Genomic DNA, 19,930 nt, shown 5'->3' on the forward strand with positions numbered 1-19,930 from the left:
GGAATGGGAGGTGGGAGACCAAAAGATAGATTGGACAGCATTAGAAAACGAAGAAAAGGCTCGAGCTGCAGGATCAGGGCTTGGGGAAAAGACTACAGCACTACCAGGATTACTAGTGCAGGTACTGCCACGTTTATTAACTACGAAAAAGGAGGACTGGGGTGCAATCTCAGCCTGTAAACAAAAGCAAGATGAAGACACTAGTGATTTCTATTCCCGATTTGAAAAATGTTTTGGTATTAATAGTGGCATAAAAGCAAGTAGCGAGTCATATCCACATCTGTTTGTGACAAAATTAGTTGAAAATTCCCTACCGCAAGTTAAGAATAGAGTATTGAAATTCGAGAGTACCTGGCAAGGTAACACCCCGTCACAGATGTTACAGATGTTACAATATCACCACAATAGAATTAGAGAAGAACAAGAACATGAACAAAGACGTATGAAAGACACGAAAATGAAAATGCTTGTGGCTCAGTCAGTTCCAGCTGATGGTCATAAAAAGGGTGATTCCGCAGGATATTGTAAACAACAAGGTCATTATATACACGATTGTGCAGTTCTGAAACATAATATTGCCACGGGTAAAACTCAGGAAAGACCACGTCCACCTAGACAGGATCAGAATCAACCACAAATCCCTCAGCATGCACAATCTAGGCCAGTTCCGCAACAGGCAGCTCCACAACAGACCGTAGCCACACCACAAGCGCAGCCTATTGCTGCCACACAAGCAACAACGCAACAGATGTACCAGTATGCACAAACTGATTATCCCGATTATCAGCGATACACATGAAATAGCCTAGAGAGGGAAGTTGGCTTACCCCTTATCGAGGTTCCTGTAGATCAAGAGGGACCTTATGTACATAGTGAACTATTAGGGGAAGACAGAAAGTTTTTACTTGATACAGGGGCAAGCAGAACAACTATACGACGCAGTGAAGTTCCAGGGGCACCCCTCTCAGGCTCACAGAATATTTCCCTTGGATTCTCAGGAAAGCCTATCATTAATGAAGTATCGCAACCCCTTCCACTTACGGTTGGTCCATTGACACGAACTACAGATTTATTGCTTACTAAATCATGTCCAGAAAACTTGTTAGGTATAAAAACATTGAAAGCTCTAGGAGCTATAATATGTTGTTCTCCGGAAGGAGTACGATTATTTTTACGTGACTTCAAAGGTCACTACGTGTCCAGAGACATGGATCACCGGCTGCAGAATTTACCTACACATTTATGGGCACAAGGCCCTACTGATGTTGGTTGCATGAACATTACACCATATCGAGTCACACTAAAAACAGGAGTGGTACTACCACGAATGCGACAATACAAGTTACCACCAGATGCTGTTGTGGCTTTGCTGCAAATCATTGACGAGCTCATTGCACAAGGAGTGGTTGTGGAAACCGACTCCAATGTATGTAATTCCCCGATAATTCCGATTCTTAAAAGAACGGATCCAAAGGCACCACCAGTATATCGATTAGTTATTGATCTGCGCGAATTAAATAAATGCATTGTACCACAATACCCTGTGGTCCCAGATATCTCTTCATTACTAACAGCTATTGATTCAGAAGCAACGTTCTTTACTGTAATTGATCTCAAGAATGCCTTCTTTAGCGTCCCAATAGATCCGGAAAGTCAATATTTGTTCGGATTCAGTTTAAATGGACGAAGTTTTAAATTCACACGCGCTCCTCAAGGATTCACAGAAAGCCCCAGCATCTATAGCCAAGCACTGAAACGAGAACTTGACAGTATCCACATGCCAGTTAACACTGCCCTGCTTCAATATGTCGATGATCTGCTGATCACCGCCCGAAGCGAACCTGAATGTGAAAAAGCATCACTGATGGTTTTACAGTTTCTAGCCAAAAAGGGGCACAAGGTGTCCCCTTCTAAGCTGCAATTCTGTGTCCAGCAAGTTGTTTACCTTGGGCACTTGCTGTCCAAGGAGGGAAGACAGCTTACACCCGACCGCATCCAGTTAATTGCTAACATGCCACCACCTAAGACACAAAAGGAGGTGCGGGCTTTTATAGGCCTCACTTCATACTGTAGGCAGTGGATCCCTCAATATGCATTTCTAGCAAAACCACTCATTCAGTTGACAACACAGGAGGCAGCCACATCGACTGTCCTCCCTTGGACTCAAGAACATACGCAAACCTTTGAAAGCTTAAAGAAAGCTTTATGCCAAGCACCTGTTTTAGCAACACCATGTTACAGTAAACCTTTTACACTCTTTGTTACAGAACGCGAAGGTACTGCCTTGTCAGTACTCACTCAGGAACAAGCAGGATCACACAAACCATGTGCTTATTTTTCTAGTACATTAGATCCCGTAGCTCAGGCTCTTCCTGCGTGCCTGAAATCAGTGGCAGCAACAGCTTTAGCAATCAGACAAAGCGATGCCATAGTGTTAGGACATCAATTGACAGTACAAGTACCACACGCAGTAGAGGTTCTCTTGAACCGCACACAAACACAACACTTGACTATAGCAAGACTCACCGGTTATGAATTAACATTGTTTCAGCCACACATAGAAATCAGACGTTGTAATACATTAAATCCTGCCACACTTTTGCCAGTAAACGGAACAGATCCATTAGCACATGATTGTATTGAAGTCATTACTATCACGACGAAACCCAGACAAGACTTGACAGACATCCCTTTATCAGATCCGGACCTAACATTGTATGTAGATGGTTCATGTATGAGAACAAGTACAGGAGAGTTAGTGGCCGCTTACGCAGTCACAACAGACACTGAAGTCATTGAAACCAATTGTATTAACACTCTGTCAGCTCAAGCAGCAGAGCTCATCGCTCTGACACAAGCCTGTATTCAAGCCAAAAATAAGAAAGTCAACATATACACAGATTCACGTTATGCATTCGGAGTCGTCCATGACTTCGGCGTACTGTGGCGAGAGAGAGGTTATTTAACTTCTCACGGTACCCACATCCAACACGGACCCCTCATTCAAGCTCTATTAGATGCAATTCATCTACCTACTGCAATATCGATTATGAAATGCAAAGCCCATACAAAAGTTACCGACATCATTTCTCAGGGTAACGACCTAGCTGACAGAACAGCTAAACAGACTGCTCAGAACCAGACTCATACAACTGACACGACAAAGACAATAGTTCCGACACCAACACATTGCATGACAGTTAAGGATCCCGCCCTTGATGTAATTGACATACAGACACATGCTACACCAGAAGAAATAAAGAAATGGACTGAATTAGGAGGGATCCAAACGGATCAAGGATGGATGACGAAGGGAAAATCTATATGGTTTCTTCCCGATTCCATGGTTCAAGTCATCATTAACACAATACATAGTCCAGCGCACCTAGGAGAAAAAGCTATGCTAGACAGCATTCAACACATTTGGTTCAACAAACACTTGCGAGCAGCAGCCAAACAGAAAGTACGTACCTGTATGATATGTTGTCAGTTCAACCCAGGTAAAAGCATTCCCGTAGAGCAGGGTGGATTTCAACCTCCCGATCACCCTTTTGAAGTCCTCCAGATGGATTATATCCAGATGGAACGATGTCGAGGATTTAAATATGTTCTCGTAGTTGTCTGTGCTCTTTCCCGTTGGACAGAAGCCTACCCGGTTTCAGATTACACTGCCCCGACTACTGCCAAACAGCTAGTTCGAGAATTCTTCCCACGGTACGGTTCGCCTCGTGTCGTGTACTCAGATAACGGCCAGCCATTCTCATCCGAACTAATGAAACACGTTTCACTTCTGTTAGGTTACCAATGGAAATTCCACTGTGTCCGACATCCTGAGGCAGCAGGTCTCGTGGAACGTCATAATCAAACTCTGAAAATTAGATTGTCCAAAGTATGTAGAGAAAAAGGTGTCGATTGGATAGTAGCCTTACCAGTTGCGCTCTTTTACATGAGAATGGTAGCACATTCTCGAACAGGGCTATCCCCGTATGAGGTGATCTTCGGTAGACCACCAAATATGTGGGGGACGCCTATACCTCGTAAAATCACTGATGTTGACTGTAATATGCTGACAGATTACCTGGCTTCCTTGATGTCTGCACTACAATCTTGTCGTTCACAGGTAGCTGCAGCTTTTCCCGATAACACTGAGGTGAAGCCCCATGACGTGGTTCCAGGTGACCTGGTTCTTGTGAGGAATTTCGACCGGAAGACCCAGCTGGAGCCTAGGTGGCAGTCGCCCAAGCTCGTCTTGCTGACCACAAGGACAGCCGTGAAGATTGAGGGACGTAAAGGGTGGTTGCACTCGAGCCATATCAAGAAATGTTATGGACTACCGTCCGATGTGAACACTCAGCCCTGCATTCCCTCACAGACAGACTCAAAGCTCCCCTTGGTTGAAAGGACGGAGAACGAACTCTATAAACTGAAACTAAGGTCTAGCAAGTCAGACAATTTGATTGTTTAAGTCCTCTCCAAGGTGAATCGGTTGAATTTGTCTCTGACATGTATCCTCTAGACCGAAATAGAGAGAGAAATAGACAGATACAGCTTAAAAAACATGCGTACTGTAAATCGCTTCGTAGTCACTGCATAGTGACATTATTAATTTTGTTTTTTCTAAGTTTTCTGATCATCATTTCTAGTGAATTGTTACATATGTATTACCCTATTTCTAAGCGTGCTTACAATGCTACTGCTGAACATTCTTTTAGCGAACTACCTCCGCATGAGTTGTCTTATAGATTTGCGCTGCGCAACAACACTTTTATTAGTATGTTACATCATTCCCATCAGACCAACAATGCTACCAATTGTTGGATATGTGGCCGACTCCCTCCCTATCAGAACTATAAAGGAGTTTTGCCTCTCTTTCCGTATCCGTTCACACACAATGGCTCCTGTGGAGCATGGTTTAGTTTGATTAATTCCCTAGATTCAAATTCCGTAGTTTATCAAGACAACTGGGTATGGGGAAACCTGAACCTAGTTTTGCTTAAAGTCTGCTACCCTAACAAGGAGGGACTTCCCAAAAGAACAGGAACTGATCTAGAAAATGAAGTATATGGATTAGGTAATTTTACACTTAACCTCATGATTCTGAATGTTGAATCCGAAGCTACACCAATCTTGCCCGCTATGTCAGTATTTCCAGTTAAAGGTGAATTATGTGTAAGTAAGAATGGTTCCATACATATGGGCCATAGTAAATGTACCACTGTAATAAAATTCAGTGATCAAGGCAAGTCTACATTCAGAGCTTCTCGTCATTCCTACTTCATATGTGGCCAGACTGCATATATACGTTTACCTCTAGATTGGGAGGGTACCTGTTACATAGCATTCCTTCTGCCACCTGTTTTCCTAGCCCCTCCTGATTATCACAGAAATACCCATTTAGTACACAATAGACAGCAGAGAGATCTCCCGATTGTCGATTACACTGAAACGGCATGGGAGCAATACACAGATTTCAATAAAGGTTTCTTTCCCTATATAGGTACAGTCACTAATAGTAAACTGATACGTAGATTAACTAGAACCCTTGAAGCAGTAGTGAATGAGACTACTTCCGCCCTAGGCAACCTAACAGAGGAGCAGTCTGCGATGCGGATTGTTGTGCTTCAAAATCGTCTTGTCCTTGACGTCATCCTGGCCGATAGGGGCGGAGCTTGTAGGGTCATCGGATCAAGTTGCTGTGTTTTCATACCAGAAAACTCGCCGTCAGTATATAAAGCCATAACTCGCCTTCATAAGATTATAAGCCAGATACACCAGAGTCCAGGCACCTGGACTTGGTCCGGTTGGTTCTGGAGCGTGTTGTCAGCCTGGGGATGGAGGATTCTATCCTTCCTAGGCATTGGCTTTCTCATACTATTCAGTTGCTGCTTATGTCTACAATGTGGGCCAGCGATTTGTGGTCTGTGTGCCACATCGTGTATCCCGCCTTCAAGTTTTCGTTCAAGATCCCGGAAGAAGAAAGAAGAACAAATGATGCTATATGAACAGATTGATGGATTTATGAAGATCGATATCTCCTGAGGGTCCGTAGGGGACAAGGAGGGAATGAGGAAATATGAATTTTATGATCAGTTATGTCCCCTATCTTAGACCCCAACGGCTCCATGTACATGCTACAAGTACATGTATGTTCCCTCCAGTTCCAGTTATGAAGACGCAAATACATGTGCGTCCACCATCAACATGTCCTCTTTCAGATCCGCCATGAATGAGTCGGATATTCCGTTCCTAAGTATGAAAGGCCACCGACTTTATGTGGTTCACTTTCCACGTTTTACAGTTCAGGCGAGTAGGCCCTGAATTCTGTCATCAAGCCTTTTCCTGCCTTCTGCCTCTGAAAGCTCCAGTCCGAGCCCGCATCTGTATCCATGAACTTTGTCCTACTCCCTGCGCGGCTAACGGTGCCTGATCCGGCCTGTTGCCTGCCAAAAACTGTATTTCACCTTCAAGATTATCTGCTCCGCTCCTCATCCGATGCATTCCTGTCTAGTAGTTTAGGTAAACATTCTTCCAGCTACCGAACAAAGGGCCAGGCCTCACTGTCCTCATGCAAGTAATTCATAGCCCCTGTTACTATGGAGGATTCCTGCCCCCTCGCATCTCATGTAGACACTTAGACGCTTGTACACGCACTAACAGTCAGTATAGAATAGATTCCGTCCGAGAGACCTTTCCTTTTGGATAATACAGTTCTTTAAACATAAGATATTAGATATGATTTGGGATTAGGTTGACATGACCCCCCAGACTCCTGTCTCCACATGTAGAGCTAAATGTCAAGTCCCCTTCACCCTCTAGTTGCACGTCAATCACACGTCATGCGGCTGCGCACGCATCTCTGCCAAGTATTTCTGCTGACATTGCAGGATTCTCTTATGGATCCACCCACCTGTGACATCATGTTTAATGACGTTTCTAGTCTACGCCTATGTTTACGCCTTTTTTCATTACGTATGTGTATTATTATCTATATTATCAGCTGTTACGCCTCCTGCATCTGTCTTAATGTAATGCTTTTCATATAAATATCTTTACTTGTCAATAATGTATTGCCTTCCCTTCCTGAACCCTCGTGGTGATGGAATTTGATGCCTATGGTTCGAACCATAATTCCTTGTAAGGAATAAAGCCTTTCAGAACCTCTAATACCACGGATTCTGCCTCTTATTTTTACTGAGTTATTCTTACTAGACTTTACCGCATAAAAAATAGTATCGGTAATTAAATATTTACCACAGGTCACGTAAATAGATGCTATCAACATCAACAAACAGTACATAATCTGATTCAGGTAGTGGTTCATCTTGTATATCAGGTCTCGGCTTTGTGCAAAGTTCAGTAACATCAAGGCAGTCATGATCGACTTCATCTTCCACCACATCATTCCCAGGCAGGGGAAGTAACATAGCAGGATTGAGTGCAGTACAACATTTCAGGGTCAGATTCTTGGCATCAAGTATCACTTGTTCATACTTGGCAAGCTGCCTATTGGCAGTGCTTTTGAGTATGGGTCAGCAACATGTCTACTGAGTGGGGTACAAAAACAGTTAAAGGGTGACCCATAACAATGTGCTCACAACAGCTTTAAGACATCCAGGCTGAGCAGCGGCTACAGGGTCAAGTGGGGCAGAAAAATAGGCCACTGGCCTTCTGGCATTCCTGTGTCTTGGGGGTAAGCACTGAAAAAGTGGAGTACTCTCTTTCACTGCAAAACAAAGGAAAACATGTTATAATCAGGCATTCCCAGGGCTGGTGCATAGTAAAGACATTCTCGCAGCTCTAAGAAGGCACGCATGCAGCAGCCATCCCATGGTACCGGATCTGACACGTTTGTGTGTTAGCCTCTGAAGAGGCTCGACCATCAGGGAAAAGTTGGTAATCCAGTGTGGACAGTAGCTCATCATTCCCAAGAACATTCAGACTTTCCGGGTGGTAGGCGGATTCATTTCCAGAATCACCGAAATTCTTTCTTGGGACACCTTCCTTAGTATTTAATCAATGTGATGTCCTATATATAGGCCTTCTTTTTTGCAGAATATTAACTTTTTCGGGGACACTTTATGTCCTTTCCCAGCCAATTGGTTCACCAAAGCAAAAGTGTCATGTTTGCAAGCCTCCTGTACATTCGACGCCACAAATAGGTCATCGATATACTGGACTACATCTGAGTAAGGGAGCATCACTAAAGACTCTAAGTTCTTCTTGAGGATCTGATTGAAAATTGAGGGGCTCTCCGTATACTCTTGTGGGACTCTGCACCATGTCAAGACACAGCTGCTGAAATGGAAAGCGAAGAGAAACTGATCAGCATCATGCAATGGTATAGAAAAGATGCTGGGCTCAAATCAAGGACAGAGAACCACTCAGCCTCACTTGGAATCTGAACAAACTCTCAGCTGGATTCTGAACCATCGGACAACAAGGAACCACTATTGAATTGACCTTTCGTAGGTCTTGGATTATTTTGTACTTTCAATTGGGTTCTGTAAGCCTGTGATGGGTGAGTTAAATGGACCACCTCCCCCCACCCCCCAAAATCTACTTCAAGATGCCTTGCTTAATCATTGAGTCAATAACTGAAGTCATCTCAACAATGGTTTCAGGAGTCAAATTGTATTGCAGGATTCTCAGAAACACAGCATGTGGCTTTATACTGATCTAGACTGGTTCAACGCATTTGATAAGTCTGATATCTTTACCCGAGAAGTCCCAAACTGCAGGTAACACTGTATTTCTCAATTCTTAAAGGCAGATCATATTTAGTCAGTAAGGGGTACATTCCGATGTCTGATCTCTGTTGGGCTAGTTTAAAAACAATGTCCTCATCATGAGTGAGAAACTGGATGCCATTTGGTGTGCAGCAGATGGAACAATTTAGCTTACATAAAAGGTCACGTCCAAGTAGATTGACGGGTCATAAATCACACACCACAAGTCGGTGATGATCATCGAAAGACCCTATTTTGACAGGTACCGCTTCTGAAACTGGGCTAGTCATTTGTTTATTTGCAACTCCAACAACTTGGATTGTTTGTCCCAAGAGGGTTAGTTAGGAACCTCTACTGTTCTTAAAGTAGAACGGGTAGCACCAGTGTCGACAAGGAAGGAGACAGGATTCCCATTAACCTCGTCATCCATGCATGGACCACTCTGGTCTACCTCCAAGGTTGCCCCAAGTACACGATCCTCCCCCTCTCTCTGGCCCTGTCATTACCACCGGTATGAGCTAAAATGTAACTGTCTGCTTCATGAAATATTGTTGATACGTGTTCTGGTTTACAAAAGGGTTTGTATTTACATTGGGGACTGGATTCACATTATATCTTTCGACACATGGGACATTGCCATTTTGCTGTGGCATCAGGGCTTGTGGAACTTGCATCACTTGAGCTTGGGGCACATTGGGATTCTGAACTCTTTGTCTCTGTCCTTACTGTGTCTGAACCATGTTATTCCCTTGAGACTGCACACATCCACCATTCTAAACCTGATTTCCATTACCATTATTACTAGCATTAAATCGACAATCGCGTTTCCTATGCCCCAACCTGTCGCGAACACTGCAGGGGTTAGGTTTCTTCCAAGTCAGCATATCAACCCCTGTTCTCGGGTCAATCGGGACACCTCATCTTCTACCTTCCTGTGGAAACCCTTGCTGTTAAAACCTTGCCCATACCCTCCCTGCCATCCTCCTCTGTCCCAGAAGGAGACATTTGTACTCTGACTCTCTTTGGCTACTTTTTTTCTTGACCATCTACCTTCCCATGTATCCAGCTCACTCAATTTTCGGATGTAAGACATTAATTCTCTACTCTGTAATTTCATTTCAGGTGTTTACAAGATCTTGGTCACTGAAGCTCAAACTGTATTTTTCCTGCAGTACTTTTGACCTCTGTATGTCAATCCCATGTTTGAGATAATTCTGATAATCTGTAATGGGCCTACCCTGCACGTCTAGTTATGTCTTTACACAGGAATATTAGTTTGTCATCCTGATAGGCATCCAATCGAGACAAGCCAAGAGTTCTGATTATCATTTATTCTAATTCTATTTTCAATCTGACCACATCTATGACCCTTTCTCTCGCTTGACCTCAGCGGATGTCCCACTCGTTCCAGGATATGCATTATTTGCTGGAGTCTCTATGCCTCTGAGCCAATGATCAAATTCTCTGGATGTCAGAGCTGGGGTATGAAGAATTATTTTTCCACTCTAAGTACCATTGCTTGGACCAGGCGGTAAATGCAAATGGAACATGTCAGAATTTAGTGTTCCCATAGGCGTCTCTGTCCTAGGGACATTGTAATTCACTTTTTGAGGTGCATCTACCATGGGCAGAAAAAAGGTGATGATCCTTGAGAAAATCTCCTGGACCAATCAATCCCAGTCAGATTACTGGTAGGGTTTGCACTTGAAATATCTGTTGTATTCCCTTGGATTGAAACAATAGAGGTCTGAGGGTCCTGTCTCAGCATTTAACCTGTTGAATTGCCAGCTATGGTGTTTGTCCAGGGAGGAACTTCTAAAGTAAGTGCAGTATTTCTTGTTGCTCTAGGCTTATACAAAGGAACTATAGACCTACAGTGACGGGAAGAGTTAGTCAATCTGGGGTGTTCGGAGCATGTGAATTGCACTGTCATTGCCGAATTTTCTCAGACTGAACTTAGATTCATATTTACTGGTGCCTAAGGGACATCAAACGTCCCACTCATAGATGCATTACTCACTTCACCAGTCTGTGTTTCATTATATGGAGGTGTATGTTTTAGCAATAATTCAGTCAAATCCTCATCTGGTTTCATGACACTCTCCTCAACTCTGTTCCCTGTGTCTTATGGCTCTTTATAATTTTTCTTTTCCTTGCATTTAACTTTTACTTCTCCTTCACTGGTCAATGCAAGATATAATCTAGCTCCCTCCATGATGTCAGTTCTCCAACCTTTCTGTTCTGCATCCCAGCTAGCATCCGCACAAGTACGTCTAGATTTTTTTGACTCTCCCTCGATATCTCTCTCTCTCTGCCTGATGCTTCATAATATGTAGCTCTAGGAGGTGGCTTCATTTCATTCAGTGTCCTCCTTGAATGCTCATTGAGTCTCAAATTGTCCCATAACGAGGAAATGATAAAGGACTATCTTTTTCAGTCATCCTGTGCCATTGTTCGAGCCAAACACATGTGAAAACCCACATCTACAGCCATAATTTGACCTGTTGTACTTTCAGGGGGTGCCTCAACTCCTTTTCTAATAATCACAGTTACATCTACCCCTTCACTAGGCCTTGTAATGCTTTAAAGAAATTCATTTTAAATCAGAATATACAAGGTCTAAAAATGACTTTTCATTCGAACCAGGAAACACATTTTCACCCACAGTTCTCTGTTTCGTGATGACAACCAATCCCAGCACGGCTCTCTATGACTTATTCAACCAATACCAGAGCAGCACTACACCAACCAACCTATATCAGCATGGGAAACTGTGATGTCAATCTCTCTCCTCGCAGCAGCTGACACTCCTTTACTGTTTCTCTTGAGCGTGTTTCCTAAACAATTCGCACAACACGATGCAAGCAACTTCAACAACTAACTCTGTTTGCTCCACTGTAGAAATGAAAGATTATTCATACACCCCAAAGTCAAGGTATTTAGCGACGCTACCAGGAATGGTGGCACATTTAGACAATATATATCACTTTGTCCAATCAGGGCGAGGCCCTGAAAGTATTGACGAAGCCATGGAATACCAGAAAGTGGATGTACAGAGACAACTGTTACGCTTCTTCATAAACTGTGTGATCAGAAACCAAGACAGGCCTGAGGTAGAGCAGAAGGAAATGTAAGTACTTACCAAATGGGGTCAGAATATATCAGAAGGGAAACATGATAGACAGACATGTATAGTAGTTATATGCCGAAAGATCCGCAAAGAAGTAGAACGAATACATAAAGAAAGATTAGAGACAGACCAACATGAATCAGAGGGAGAGGAGGACGAAGAATCAGAAATGCCCACAGGACACTTAGAGACAATGGCTTATGTAGGTAAAGGAAGATCTTTTAATAATACCAGATGTTTTAATGATCCGATACGTCCGATACGTCCGGAATGTAACAGAAATTTTCAAGCCCCTATGTTAAATATAAGGTCTCCTGAACACCTATTCCAAGCTGCTGATAAATTACTCCGAGACCGAAGGGGGTACCATATGCTCGATTCCAGGGATGAACAAGAATTAGCCAGGTCAGCAGTACAATGGGCTGACAGTCCCGGCAAATACAGTGAGGATGCACTAGCACACACGTTTCTGAACCTTACCCCAGACGAACAGCGTTTAGCTGGTATATACATGATTCAACACCTCCTTATATTATATAAAAGCCAACACTCCGATCCTGGACCCCTACCTGACATATTGACAGAATTACTCACGAATAAATGGAGAGGGTCAGGTACTGATTTAATTAAAGAAATTCTAGAATTTCGAAACCAGTATATAGTTTTCGTATGCCCAGAACATGTTCCAGTTCCCACTATGGGAAGAAAAATGTATCACATAGATAGACAGAATCCCTTACGCGAAGTACACCCAATCAGAGGTGAAGATAATACCTTTAAACGCGTGTTTGTGTACACGCCTATAACTAAAATTGAATTATTAGAAATGAAGAAAGTAGTACCCAGCCATGACAAGGATCCAGCAGGTTTCCACCGTGAGATAAAAGACATGTTACTCATGGGAGAGTATACCTACCCCGACATTATGAAAATATTAAAAGTATTAATGCCTGTCGGTATTTACGAGAAACTCAAAGAAAAGGAATGGGAGGTGGGAGACCAAAAGATAGATTGGACAGCATTAGAAAACGAAGAAAAGGCTCGAGCTGCAGGATCAGGGCTTGGGGAAAAGACTACAGCACTACCAGGATTACTAGTGCAGGTACTGCCACGTTTATTAACTACGAAAAAGGAGGACTGGGGTGCAATCTCAGCCTGTAAACAAAAGCAAGATGAAGACACTAGTGATTTCTATTCCCGATTTGAAAAATGTTTTGGTATTAATAGTGGCATAAAAGCAAGTAGCGAGTCATATCCACATCTGTTTGTGACAAAATTAGTTGAAAATTCCCTACCGCAAGTTAAGAATAGAGTATTGAAATTCGAGAGTACCTGGCAAGGTAACACCCCGTCACAGATGTTACAGATGTTACAATATCACCACAATAGAATTAGAGAAGAACAAGAACATGAACAAAGACGTATGAAAGACACGAAAATGAAAATGCTTGTGGCTCAGTCAGTTCCAGCTGATGGTCATAAAAAGGGTGATTCCGCAGGTCCGGCGAAAGGGACATGCAACTATTGTAAACAACAAGGTCATTATATACACGATTGTGCAGTTCTGAAACATAATATTGCCACGGGTAAAACTCAGGAAAGACCACGTCCACCTAGACAGGATCAGAATCAACCACAAATCCCTCAGCATGCACAATCTAGGCCAGTTCCGCAACAGGCAGCTCCACAACAGACCGTAGCCACACCACAAGCGCAGCCTATTGCTGCCACACAAGCAACAACGCAACAGATGTACCAGTATGCACAAACTGATTATCCCGATTATCAGCGATACACATGAAATAGCCTAGAGAGGGAAGTTGGCTTACCCCTTATCGAGGTTCCTGTAGATCAAGAGGGACCTTATGTACATAGTGAACTATTAGGGGAAGACAGAAAGTTTTTACTTGATACAGGGGCAAGCAGAACAACTATACGACGCAGTGAAGTTCCAGGGGCACCCCTCTCAGGCTCACAGAATATTTCCCTTGGATTCTCAGGAAAGCCTATCATTAATGAAGTATCGCAACCCCTTCCACTTACGGTTGGTCCATTGACACGAACTACAGATTTATTGCTTACTAAATCATGTCCAGAAAACTTGTTAGGTATAAAAACATTGAAAGCTCTAGGAGCTATAATATGTTGTTCTCCGGAAGGAGTACGATTATTTTTACGTGACTTCAAAGGTCACTACGTGTCCAGAGACATGGATCACCGGCTGCAGAATTTACCTACACATTTATGGGCACAAGGCCCTACTGATGTTGGTTGCATGAACATTACACCATATCGAGTCACACTAAAAACAGGAGTGGTACTACCACGAATGCGACAATACAAGTTACCACCAGATGCTGTTGTGGCTTTGCTGCAAATCATTGACGAGCTCATTGCACAAGGAGTGGTTGTGGAAACCGACTCCAATGTATGTAATTCCCCGATAATTCCGATTCTTAAAAGAACGGATCCAAAGGCACCACCAGTATATCGATTAGTTATTGATCTGCGCGAATTAAATAAATGCATTGTACCACAATACCCTGTGGTCCCAGATATCTCTTCATTACTAACAGCTATTGATTCAGAAGCAACGTTCTTTACTGTAATTGATCTCAAGAATGCCTTCTTTAGCGTCCCAATAGATCCGGAAAGTCAATATTTGTTCGGATTCAGTTTAAATGGACGAAGTTTTAAATTCACACGCGCTCCTCAAGGATTCACAGAAAGCCCCAGCATCTACAGCCAAGCACTGAAACGAGAACTTGACAGTATCCACATGCCAGTTAACACTGCCCTGCTTCAATATGTCGATGATCTGCTGATCACCGCCCGAAGCGAACCTGAATGTGAAAAAGCATCACTGATGGTTTTACAGTTTCTAGCCAAAAAGGGGCACAAGGTGTCCCCTTCTAAGCTGCAATTCTGTGTCCAGCAAGTTGTTTACCTTGGGCACTTGCTGTCCAAGGAGGGAAGACAGCTTACACCCGACCGCATCCAGTTAATTGCTAACATGCCACCACCTAAGACACAAAAGGAGGTGCGGGCTTTTATAGGCCTCACTTCATACTGTAGGCAGTGGATCCCTCAATATGCATTTCTAGCAAAACCACTCATTCAGTTGACAACACAGGAGGCAGCCACATCGACTGTCCTCCCTTGGACTCAAGAACATACGCAAACCTTTGAAAGCTTAAAGAAAGCTTTATGCCAAGCACCTGTTTTAGCAACACCATGTTACAGTAAACCTTTTACACTCTTTGTTACAGAACGCGAAGGTACTGCCTTGTCAGTACTCACTCAGGAACAAGCAGGATCACACAAACCATGTGCTTATTTTTCTAGTACATTAGATCCCGTAGCTCAGGCTCTTCCTGCGTGCCTGAAATCAGTGGCAGCAACAGCTTTAGCAATCAGACAAAGCGATGCCATAGTGTTAGGACATCAATTGACAGTACAAGTACCACACGCAGTAGAGGTTCTCTTGAACCGCACACAAACACAACACTTGACTATAGCAAGACTCACCGGTTATGAATTAACATTGTTTCAGCCACACATAGAAATCAGACGTTGTAATACATTAAATCCTGCCACACTTTTGCCAGTAAACGGAACAGATCCATTAGCACATGATTGTATTGAAGTCATTACTATCACGACGAAACCCAGACAAGACTTGACAGACATCCCTTTATCAGATCCGGACCTAACATTGTATGTAGATGGTTCATGTATGAGAACAAGTACAGGAGAGTTAGTGGCCGCTTACGCAGTCACAACAGACACTGAAGTCATTGAAACCAATTGTATTAACACTGTCAGCTCAAGCAGCAGAGCTCATCGCTCTGACACAAGCCTGTATTCAAGCCAAAAATAAGAAAGTCAACATATACACAGATTCACGTTATGCATTCGGAGTCGTCCATGACTTCGGCGTACTGTGGCGAGAGAGAGGTTATTTAACTTCTCACAGTACCCACATCCAACACGGACCCCTCATTCAAGCTCTATTAGATGCAATTCATCTACCTACTGCAATATCGATTATGAAATGCAAAGCCCATACAAAAGTTACCGACATCATTTCTCAGGGTAACGACCTAGCTGACAGAACAGCTAAACAGACTGCTCAGAACCAGACTCATACAACTGACACGACAAAGACAATAGTTCCGACACCAACACATTGCATGACAGTTAAGGATCCCGCCCTTGATGTAATTGACATACAGACACATGCTACACCAGAAGAAATAAAGAAATGGACTGAATTAGGAGGGATCCAAACGGATCAAGGATGGATGACGAAGGGAAAATCTATATGGTTTCTTCCCGATTCCATGGTTCAAGTCATCATTAACACAATACATAGTCCAGCGCACCTAGGAGAAAAAGCTATGCTAGACAGCATTCAACACATTTGGTTCAACAAACACTTGCGAGCAGCAGCCAAACAGAAAGTACGTACCTGTATGATATGTTGTCAGTTCAACCCAGGTAAAAGCATTCCCGTAGAGCAGGGTGGATTTCAACCTCCCGATCACCCTTTTGAAGTCCTCCAGATGGATTATATCCAGATGGAACGATGTCGAGGATTTAAATATGTTCTCGTAGTTGTCTGTGCTCTTTCCCGTTGGACAGAAGCCTACCCGGTTTCAGATTACACTGCCCCGACTACTGCCAAACAGCTAGTTCGAGAATTCTTCCCACGGTACGGTTTGCCTCGTGTCGTGTACTCAGATAACGGCCAGCCATTCTCATCCGAACTAATGAAACACGTTTCACTTCTGTTAGGTTACCAATGGAAATTCCACTGTGTCCGACATCCTGAGGCAGCAGGTCTCGTGGAACGTCATAATCAAACTCTGAAAATTAGATTGTCCAAAGTATGTAGAGAAAAAGGTGTCGATTGGATAGTAGCCTTACCAGTTGCGCTCTTTTACATGAGAATGGTAGCACATTCTCGAACAGGGCTATCCCCGTATGAGGTGATCTTCGGTAGACCACCAAATATGTGGGGGACGCCTATACCTCGTAAAATCACTGATGTTGACTGTAATATGCTGACAGATTACCTGGCTTCCTTGATGTCTGCACTACAATCTTGTCGTTCACAGGTAGCTGCAGCTTTTCCCGATAACACTGAGGTGAAGCCCCATGACGTGGTTCCAGGTGACCTGGTTCTTGTGAGGAATTTCGACCGGAAGACCCAGCTGGAGCCTAGGTGGCAGTCGCCCAAGCTCGTCTTGCTGACCACAAGGACAGCCGTGAAGATTGAGGGACGTAAAGGGTGGTTGCACTCGAGCCATATCAAGAAATTTTATGGACTACCGTCCGATGTGAACACTCAGCCCTGCATTCCCTCACAGACAGACTCAAAGCTCCCCTTGGTTGAAAGGACGGAGAACGAACTCTATAAACTGAAACTAAGGTCTAGCAAGTCAGACAATTTGATTGTTTAAGTCCTCTCCAAGGTGAATCGGTTGAATTTGTCTCTGACATGTATCCTCTAGACCGAAATAGAGAGAGAAATAGACAGATACAGCTTAAAAAACATGCGTACTGTAAATCGCTTCGTAGTCACTGCATAGTGACATTATTAATTTTGTTTTTTCTAAGTTTTCTGATCATCATTTCTAGTGAATTGTTACATATGTATTACCCTATTTCTAAGCGTGCTTACAATGCTACTGCTGAACATTCTTTTAGCGAACTACCTCCGCATGAGTTGTCTTATAGATTTGCGCTGCGCAACAACACTTTTATTAGTATGTTACATCATTCCCATCAGACCAACAATGCTACCAATTGTTGGATATGTGGCCGACTCCCTCCCTATCAGAACTATAAAGGAGTTTTGCCTCTCTTTCCGTATCCGTTCACACACAATGGCTCCTGTGGAGCATGGTTTAGTTTGATTAATTCCCTAGATTCAAATTCCGTAGTTTATCAAGACAACTGGGTATGGGGAAACCTGAACCTAGTTTTGCTTAAAGTCTGCTACCCTAACAAGGAGGGACTTCCCAAAAGAACAGGAACTGATCTAGAAAATGAAGTATATGGATTAGGTAATTTTACACTTAACCTCATGATTCTGAATGTTGAATCCGAAGCTACACCAATCTTGCCCGCTATGTCAGTATTTCCAGTTAAAGGTGAATTATGTGTAAGTAAGAATGGTTCCATACATATGGGCCATAGTAAATGTACCACTGTAATAAAATTCAGTGATCAAGGCAAGTCTACATTCAGAGCTTCTCGTCATTCCTACTTCATATGTGGCCAGACTGCATATATACGTTTACCTCTAGATTGGGATGGTACCTGTTACATAGCATTCCTTCTGCCACCTGTTTTCCTAGCCCCTCCTGATTATCACAGAAATACCCATTTAGTACACAATAGACAGCAGAGAGATCTCCCGATTGTCGATTACACTGAAACGGCATGGGAGCAATACACAGATTTCAATAAAGGTTTCTTTCCCTATATAGGTACAGTCACTAATAGTAAACTGATACGTAGATTAACTAGAACCCTTGAAGCAGTAGTGAATGAGACTACTTCCGCCCTAGGCAACCTAACAGAGGAGCAGTCTGCGATGCGGATTGTTGTGCTTCAAAATCGTCTTGTCCTTGACGTCATCCTGGCCGATAGGGGCGGAGCTTGTAGGGTCATCGGATCAAGTTGCTGTGTTTTCATACCAGAAAACTCGCCGTCAGTATATAAAGCCATAACTCGCCTTCATAAGATTATAAGCCAGATACACCAGAGTCCAGGCACCTGGACTTGGTCCGGTTGGTTCTGGAGCGTGTTGTCAGCCTGGGGATGGAGGATTCTATCCTTCCTAGGCATTGGCTTTCTCATACTATTCAGTTGCTGCTTATGTCTACAATGTGGGCCAGCGATTTGTGGTCTGTGTGCCACATCGTGTATCCCGCCTTCAAGTTTTCGTTCAAGATCCCGGAAGAAGAAAGAAGAACAAATGATGCTATATGAACAGATTGATGGATTGATGAAGATCGATATCTCCTGAGGGTCCGTAGGGGACAAGGAGGGAATGAGGAAATATGAATTTTATGATCAGTTATGTCCCCTATCTTAGACCCCAACGGCTCCATGTACATGCTACAAGTACATGTATGTTCCCTCCAGTTCCAGTTATGAAGACGCAAATACATGTGCGTCCACCATCAACATGTCCTCTTTCAGATCCGCCATGAATGAGTCGGATATTCCGTTCCTAAGTATGAAAGGCCACCGACTTTATGTGGTTCACTTTCCACGTTTTACAGTTCAGGCGAGTAGGCCCTGAATTCTGTCATCAAGCCTTTTCCTGCCTTCTGCCTCTGAAAGCTCCAGTCCGAGCCCGCATCTGTATCCATGAACTTTGTCCTACTCCCTGCGCGGCTAACGGTGCCTGATCCGGCCTGTTGCCTGCCAAAAACTGTATTTCACCTTCAAGATTATCTGCTCCGCTCCTCATCCGATGCATTCCTGTCTAGTAGTTTAGGTAAACATTCTTCCAGCTACCGAACAAAGGGCCAGGCCTCACTGTCCTCATGCAAGTAATTCATAGCCCCTGTTACTATGGAGGATTCCTGCCCCCTCGCATCTCATGTAGACACTTAGACGCTTGTACACGCACTAACAGTCAGTATAGAATAGATTCCGTCCGAGAGACCTTTCCTTTTGGATAATACAGTTCTTTAAACATAAGATATTAGATATGATTTGGGATTAGGTTGACATGACCCCCCAGACTCCTGTCTCCACATGTAGAGCTAAATGTCAAGTCCCCTTCACCCTCTAGTTGCACGTCAATCACACGTCATGCGGCTGCGCACGCATCTCTGCCAAGTATTTCTGCTGACATTGCAGGATTCTCTTATGGATCCACCCACCTGTGACATCATGTTTAATGACGTTTCTAGTCTACGCCTATGTTTACGCCTTTTTTCATTACGTATGTGTATTATTATCTATATTATCAGCTGTTACGCCTCCTGCATCTGTCTTAATGTAATGCTTTTCATATAAATATCTTTACTTGTCAATAATGTATTGCCTT

Source organism: Triturus cristatus, chromosome 3_2, assembly GCF_964204655.1.
Source record: "Triturus cristatus chromosome 3_2, aTriCri1.1, whole genome shotgun sequence".
Lineage (NCBI taxonomy): Eukaryota > Metazoa > Chordata > Amphibia > Caudata > Salamandridae > Triturus > Triturus cristatus.